Genomic DNA, 8,784 nt, shown 5'->3' with positions numbered 1-8,784 from the left:
CTACAGCTGCTCTATCTCCACCCTCACCAACTCTGAAATCTCTCTTTCTGATCCTAACCCTCTCAGCTGCCTCCGCACTCACACTCCTCCCCCCGTAAATCTATATTACTACCCCTCAGCGACCTCCGCTCTCTCGACCCCATCCATCTTTTTCAGCGCATCACACTCCACCTCACCTCTCTATCCTCTCTATCCAACCTTGATGACCAGATTACTCCTGTCAGCTCCACCCTCCCTACTCAACTCGCTCGCTCCCCTTTCCTTTAGCCGCTCTCGTACCAGTAACCCACAGCCTTGGATCACTGCCAATATCCGCCTCCTTCGCTCTTACGCTCGAGCTGCTGAACGCTGCTGGCGAAAGTCTAAAAACCAAGCCAACGTTGTTCACTTCAAGATTATCCTTTCCTGCCTTAACGCTGCCGTCTCCTCTGCCAGGCAAAATTACCTTTCCTCCCTTATGGACACCCACGCCTAACATCCCCTTCAGCTGTTCCGTACATTTAACTCCCTTCTCAGGCCCCCTGTTCCTCCCCTTTCTCCATCCCTCACCCCCAACGATCTGCCCTCCTAATTCATTAGTAAAATTAACTATGTCAGGTCTGAGCTCCTCAAGGTCACCCCTCCCGCTTCTCCATCCCCTCCGCTCTCAAAACTCACTGCTACTCCCCCATCCTTCCCAGCAGTATTTTCAGATGAGATCTCCTCCCTCCACTGCATCAACCTGTGCTTCAGAACCCATTCCGTCTTATCTTATGAAAACGCTAGTCTCTTCCCTCCTCCCCTCCTTAAATTCCATGTTCAACCGCTCACTCTCCACTTGTTCCCCCCCCCGCATTCAAACATGCCCACACCTCCCCCATCCTAAAAAACCCTCTCTTGACCCCACCTCCCCTTCTAGGTATCGCCCTATCACCCTCCTACCCTTCCTTTCCAAACATCTAGAACGAGTCTATACTTGCTGCCTCGAATTCCTCAACCGACAACTTTCTCCTTGACCACGTCCAATCTGGCTTCCGTCCCCTACACTCCACCAAAACTGCCTTCTCAAAGATCAACAATGACCGGCTTCTTGACAGATCCAATGGCTCCTACTCCATCCTAATCCCCATAGACCGCTCAGCTGCCTTCGACGCTGTAGATCACCCCCTTCTCGGCAACACGCTGTCCAACCTTGGCTTCACGGACTCCGTCATCCCCTGGTTCTCCTCTTATCTGTCCGGCCGTTCATTCTCACTCTCCTTAGCGGGCTGCTCCTCCCCTTCCCATCCCCTTACTGTAGGGGTTCCTCAAAGGTCAGTTCTTGGTCCCCTTCTGTTCTCTACCTACACTCACTCCCTTGGTGACCTCTTTCACTCCCACAGCTTCAACTATCATCTCTACGCTGATGACACCCAATCTACATCTCTGCCCCTACTCTCTCACCCTCCCTCCAGGCTCGTATCTCCTCCTGCCTTCAGGACATCTCCATCTGGATGTCTGCCCTCAATTGGAAACTCATATGTCCAAGACTGAACCTCTTACCTTCCCTCCCAAACCCTGTCCACTCTCTGACCTTCCCGTCACTGTAGATGGCACTACTATCCTTCCAGTCTCACAAGCCCGCAAACTTGGTGTCATCCTCGACTTCGCTCTCTCGTTCACCCCACACATCCAATCCGTCACCAAAAGCCGCCGGTCTCAACTCCGCAATATCGCCAAGATCTGCCCTTTCCTGTCCATCCAAACCGCTACATTGCTGGTTCAGTCTCTCATCCTATCCCGGCTGGATTACTGTATCAGACTCCTCTCTGATCTCCCATCCTCCTGTCTCGCCCCGCTTCATTCTACACTTCTCTCTGCTGTCCGGATTATCTTTGTACAGAAACGCTCTGGGCGTATTTCTTCTCTCCTCAAAAATCTCCAGTGGCTACCTGCCAACCTGCGAATCAAGCTAAAACTCCTCACTCTCGGCTTCAAGGCTCTCCATCACCTCGCTCCCTACTACCTCACCTCCCTTCTCTCCTTCTACAGCCCAGCCCGCAACCTCCGCTCCTCTGCCGCTAACCCCCTCACTGTACCTCGTTCTCGCCTGTGCCACAATTGACTCTTTGCCCACGTCCTTCCCCTGGTTTGGAATTCCCTCCCTCCACACCTCCGCCGAGCTAGCTCTCTTCCTTCCTTCAAATCCCTACTGAAAGCTCACGTCCTCTAGGAGGCCTTCCCAGACTAAGCCCCCTTTTCCCTCTCTTCTACCCCATCCCCCCGCCCTACCTCCTTCCCCTCCCCACAGCGCGTGTATAGATTTTTACAAATTTATCACTCTGTTAATTTTACCTGTACATATTTACTATTCTATTTATTTTGTTAATCATGTACACATAGCCATATTTCTATTTGATCTGATGACACCTGTGTACATGATTTGTTTTGTTGTCTGTCTCCCTCTTCCAGACTGTGAGCCCGTTGTTGGGCAGGTACCCTCTCTATATGTTGCCGACCTGTACTTCCCAAGCGCTTAGTATAGTATTCTTCACACAGTAAGTGCTCAATAAATACGATTGAATGAATAGTAATAATAACGATAATAATGATAAGGATGACATTTGTTAAGTGTTTACTACATGCCGACCACTGTTCTAAGTGCTGGGGTAGATACAAGGTAATCAGGTTTTCCCAAATAGGGCTCACAGTCTAAATCCCCATTTCACAGAGGAGGTAACGGAGGCCCGGAGAAGTAAAGTGACTTTCCCAAAGTCACACAGCTGACAACTGGCCGAGACACGATAAGAATCCATGACCTCTGACTCCCAAACCTGTGCTCTTCCCATGAAGCTACACTGCTTCTCTAGTATAAGTATTAATATAAATTAATATGAAGACATCAATGTAAAGGAATTAATTGTACATAATTAATATAAATAAATAAATAATCCACCACTGGTCAGCCCTGAATAATAATAATGTTATTTGTTAAGCGCTTACTATGTGATAAGCACTTTTCTAAACACTGGGGTTGATACAAGCTCAGCAGTTTAGACACAGTCCCTGCCCCCCATGGAGCTCATAGTCTTAATCTCCATTTTACAGATGAGGGAACTGAGGCACAGAGAAGTGAAATGACTTGCCCAAGTTCACACAGCAGACAAGTGGAGGAGCGGGATTAAAAGCCAGGTCCTTCTGACTCCCGAGCTTGTGCTCTATCCACTAGGCCATGTTGCTTTGCCTGTAGACTATAAATTTGTTGTAGGCGTAGGCAGAGAACGTGTCTATCAACTCTGTTGTTTTGTATTTTCCTAAGGTGCTAAGTGTAGTGCTCTGCACACAGTAAGCGATCGATAAATACTATTGATGATGGTGATTATGGGGAGGTGTTACAAGGGAATGGACAAACAATAAACCTGAAGAAAATAGCAGCTATGTATCAACCTGCCCCAGGGAATCCCAAGAACAAACAAAATTGCACAGGCCACTTAGATGTCAGGGTGCCACTGAATTCTGCTACCTAGGCAGTATGCAGATACAACAATCCAGGGTGACAGTCAAGACAGAAGGAGAAATTTTCTATCCTGGGTGAAAGGACTCATACCTAGGAACCTCCCTATCGCTGCCTTCAGGTTCCTGTTCCTCAAGCTATAGATGAGGGGGTTCAGGACGGGGCCACCACGACGTAGAATACAGACAGTACCATATCTATGGCAGAGGACAAGCCTGATTGTGGTGTTAAGTTGGCGAAGGCAGCCATGGTGAAAAACAGTCGTGACAGCGAGGTATGTCAGGCAGGTGGAGAAGGCTTTGGCCCGGCCCAGAAGATGTGCACATACGAAATAAGGATGCAAACCAGGCAGAAGTTACCAAACCAGAAGCTGGTGGCTATGGTCACATTGAAGGTAATGTGACCTCTAGAGCAGGAGAGCTTGATTATGGAGGAAATGTCACAGAGGAATTGGGGGATCTCATCGGAACAACAGAAGGGCAGGAGAAGGTTCCAGCTGAGGCCATCACTGTTATGAGACCCCCACTGAACCAGGAACCTGCCACTATCTTCCCACAGGCCTCTCGGTTCATGATGACCTCATAGCGCAGGGGACGGCAGATGGATTCGACGGGGTCATAGGACATCGCCGTGAGGATGAAAACTTCTGAACCAGCAAACATGTCCACCGTGAGGATCTGGAAGGCACAGCCCAGGAAAGAGACGAATCTACGTTTCATCAGGGAGTTGTGTATGGATTGGGGGACGGTGACGGAGATCAGGCAGAGGTCGACAAGGGACAGGTTCCTGCGGAGGCGCTGGTCGAGGGCGGTGACAGCGACGATGAGGAGATTCCCCGTCAGGGCCACCGGGTAGACCAGAAGGAACAGTGCGCGTGGACCAGCTGCAGCTCCCGGATCTCCGAGAATCCCAGGAGCAGGAATCCCGCCGCCTTAGTAACACTGAACATTTCCTGGAGATTTTCGAGACCGTCTACAGGGACAAGGAACAGTTTAGAATCTGGCTGGGGTGACACAAAAAAATAATTACAGATTCGCAAATGAACGAAGAAGTGCTTTGTACACAGTAAGCGCTCAATAGAGACGATTGAGTGAATGAGTGAATTCAAGTAATCAACCGTATTCATTGTTTACTTTGTGCAGAGCATTGTACTCAGAGCTGAGGAGAATTCAAAACAACATTCCCGCTCCACATTGAAAAGCAGCATGGCCTAGTGAAAAAAGCATGATCCTGGGAGTCAGATGACCTGGGTGCTATTCCCAGCTCCACCACGTTTCTGCTGTGTGACCTCAGGCAAGTCACGTCACTTCCCTGTGCCTCAGTTTCTTCATCTGTAAAATAGAATTTAAGACTGTGAACCCTAGGAGGGAGGGGGACTGTGTCTGACCCAATTAACTTGTAACTATGCCAGCGCTTAATACAGTGCCAAGCACATAGTATGTACTTAACAAATACCAGTAAAAAAAAAGCAAACCTCCCCCTCATGCATCCAATGTGGTCTAGAGCTTTAGTACAGTGCTTTACACACAGTAAGGGCTCATTAAATACGATCGAATAAATGAAAGAGCTAATGTTCCTTTCTCAGGGCCCTCGGAACTCGAAGTTGCTTCCGAGCCATGAGAATTAGAGACAGAGGCAGGGACAGAGGAAGGCTGAGATCTGAAAATAAAAATACACCCTACATGAAGGAGTCAGAACAGGAGGGAAGAGACCAGCTGAAAATGGGGAGGTCCCGGATAAAGAGGCACTTCCAGGTTCTTGTCTTAATTTCCTGTATTAGAGATAATTTCTGGATTACAGAAGCAGCATATCCTAATGGATAGAGCATGGGCCTGGGAGTAAAAACAACCGGAGTTCTAATCCCAGCTCTGTCACTTGTCCGCTGAATGATCTTGAGCAAGTCACTTCACTTCTCTGTGCCTCAGGTCCCTCATCTCTCAAAAGGGGATTGAATTTGTGAGACTCACGTGGGACAGGGACTGTGTCCAACCTGATATTCTGGTATCCATCCCAGCGTTTAGTACAGTGCCTGGCACATGTTAAATATTTACCAAATACCGTAATAATAATAATAATAATAATAATAATAACAATAATAATAAAATAATAATGAGTATAATATTATATTACTATTTTATTATTATTATTATAGTCCAAGAAGCCCCATCCAGTATGGGGTCTGAACTGACAGAATTGCCCTAAACCCATCTAGATCCACTCTGCCTTCCACCACCCAAGCAGGAACAAGGACAATCAGATATGTGACGGATTCTCAGATAGATAGATAGATAGATAGATAGATAGATAGATATAAATGTAGGTATAGAGATAGGTAGAGATAGAGATCCATCTATACTCTACTACATCTTACACTAAGAAACAGCATGGCCTAGTGACAGCAGGACCTGGGAGTCAGAGGATGTGGGTTCTAATCCCAGCTGTACCACTTCTCTGCTGTGTGACCTTGGGCAGGTCACTTAACTTCTCCGTGCCTGAATTACCTCATCTGTGAAATGGAGATTCAGGCTGTGAGCCCCATGTGGGAAAAGGACTGTGTCCAACCTGATTAGCTTGCATGTATCCAAGTACTTAGAACAGGGCTTGGCACATAGTAAGAATTAGCGATTATCATACAAAAAGGGAAGACATATAACCCCTGTCTCCAAAGAGCGAAATCCTGACTCTGCCAAATATCTGCTGCGTGTCCCGGTGCAAATCGGTTGATTTATCTGTGCCTTAGTCACTTCATCTGCAAAAATGAGGATTAAGACTATGAGCCCCACGTTGGAACAGGGTCTGAATACGACATGATTATCTTGTATCTACCCCAAGGCTTAGAACCGTGCTTAGCACATAGTAAGAGCTTACCAAATACCATAGTTATCATTGTTATTAGTATCCCCGAGATGACCACAGTGCTTGGTACAGACTAAGACCTACCAGGCTTTACTTTATTCCTCTCCTCTCCCAGCCCCACAGCACTTATGTCCACATCTATAATATCATTATTTATTCATATGAATGTCTGTCACTCCCTCTAGACCGTAAGCTCATTGTGGGCAGAGAATGTGTCTGTTTAATGTTATGTCGTACTATCCCAAGCACTTAATACAGTGCTTTGCACACAGTAAGAATTCACTGAATACGATTGAATGAAAAAATGAATAAATGAAAGAGCTTAGTGGTGTTCTCTGCGAAGAAGAAGAAGAAGAAGAAGAAGAAGAAGAAGAAGAAGAAGAAGAAGAAGGAGGAGGAGGACAAGGAGGAGGAGGAGGAGGAGAAGGAGGAGGGGAAGAAGAAGAAGACGAAGAAGAGGAAGAGGAAGACGAATAAGAAGAAGAAGAAGACGATGAAGAAGAAGAAGAAGAGGAGGAGGAAGAAGAAGAAGAAGAAGAAGAAGAAGAAGAAGAAGAAGAAGAAGAAGAAGAAGAGGAAGAAGAAGAAGAAGAAGAAGAAGAAGAAGAAGAAGAAGAAGAAGAAGAAGAAGAAGAAGAAGAAGAAGAAGAAGAAGAAGAAGAAGAAGAAGAAGAAGAAGAAGGAAAGAAGTATTGGGAATCAGAGGACATGGGTTCTAATCTCGGCTCCACCACTTGTCTGCTGTGTGACCTTGGGTAAACCACTTCACCTTTCTGTGTCTCAGTTCCCGCATATGTAAAATGGGGATTAAGACTGTGAGCCCCACATGGGACAACCTGAGTACCTTGATACTTACTCCAGCAGTCACAGCAATGATTCGGACATAGTAAGCGCTTGGAAAACACCATTATTTCTAGCAGTAGTAGTACCAGTAATAGTTGTAGTAAACTACTTCTATTGTTTCCTCAGTTTCTCTCACTACTCCCAGGTGAACATCGTCCAGGGGCGGTTTCCAGAGCCAGGCACGACAGAGCAGACTGAAGAAGCCGACAACAGGTCTTCCTTTGACCTGGATCACCAGCTCTCCGTCTCCTCTTTCCCACTAGCTCTGCCGCCTTCCTCCCCCCAGCTCTGCCCTTCTCCATCTCCACTCCCTTTCAGCCCCACCACCGACTCTCCCTTTCCCCTTTCCCACCAGCTCTCCCACCTACCTCCCCGCCAGCTCCCCTGCTTCATTCCATGGCCAGCTCTCCATCTGCCCTTCAACGGCCCCTTCCCGGTGCCCTTCCCCCCATGTCCGTTGAACCACAGCATTGTTTCTAATTTCGCCATCCTGGGCCTGTCGAACCGCCCCAAGATGCAGCCCCTCCTCTTCGCCGTATTCATGTGCGTCCACCTGTTGCCCGTGCTGGGCAATGGTTTCATCGTGGCCGCGGTCTCCCTCAGCGTAGCCCTGCACACTCTCATATACTTTCTGCTGCTGACCCTGGTCTTGGTGAACATCGTGTGTACCTCCTCCACCGTCCCCAAGATGCAGTAGACGACGCTGGGGCGCCGGAAAACCAACTCTTACGGCGGCTGTATGGCCCAGATCTTCTTCACCTGGTCCCTGGGGTCCGAGATGGTCCTCTTCACCGCCATGGGCCATGGCTTCCAACCGCTACGTGCCTATATGCTTCCCTCTCCTCTATGCCTTCACCATGAGCCCCCGGATGTGTTCCGCCCTTCTCGCCGCCCTTCTCGTCCTCCTCATCGCTGCCACCAACGCCTGGGTGTACACGGGCCTCATCCTCCGGCTGAACTTTTGTGGGATGGTCGCTGTCGGCCACTGCTTCTGCTAGATCCCCACCCTGCTGGCCCGCTCTTGCAGCCCCGTCCAGGCCAATGAGGTGATGGTCTTCTTGGCCAACATCTCCGTAGTCATGGGGGACTTCCTGCTCACCTGCCTCTCCTCCAGTGTCATCGTGACCGCCATCCTCCGCATCCGGATGGCCGAGGGCAAGAAAAAGGCCCCCTCCACTTGATCCCCTCACCTCTTCGTGGTCTCCCTCTACTACTCCCCCGTCATCTACACCTACATCCGTCCTGCCTTCTTCTACTACTTCGATAGGGGCAAGGTGGTGGCGGTCACCCCGACCCTAAACCCCATCGTCTACAGCCTCCACAACAGAGAGATCCAGGAGGGTGTCTGGAGGGTCTTCTCCCCCTGAAGCGCCGATAATAATAATAATGATTATCATTATTTTCATGGTACTCATTGAGAGTTTACTGGGTGCCGAGTGCTGTTCTAAATTCCGGGATAGATACAGGTTCATCCGGTTGGACGCGGTCCGTCTCCCACATGGGGCTTATACTCTTAATCCCCATTTTACAGATAGGGAACTGAGGCCCAGAGATGTGAAGTGACTTGGTCAGGGTCACACAGTGGACATGCGTCAGAGCTAGGATTAGAACCC

General features: G+C 48.7%; 1 pseudogene; it reads left to right on the top strand.

The window, feature by feature from the left end:
- The first annotated feature begins 5,856 nt into the window (after positions 1–5,856).
- Positions 5,857–8,538, top strand: LOC119921239 (annotated as a pseudogene).
- The last annotated feature ends 246 nt before the right edge of the window (positions 8,539–8,784 follow it).

The sequence above is a fragment of the Tachyglossus aculeatus genome (genome assembly GCF_015852505.1).
Source record: "Tachyglossus aculeatus isolate mTacAcu1 chromosome 12 unlocalized genomic scaffold, mTacAcu1.pri SUPER_6_unloc_2, whole genome shotgun sequence".
NCBI lineage: Eukaryota > Metazoa > Chordata > Mammalia > Monotremata > Tachyglossidae > Tachyglossus > Tachyglossus aculeatus.
This window is presented reverse-complemented; position numbering and strand designations above follow the sequence as displayed.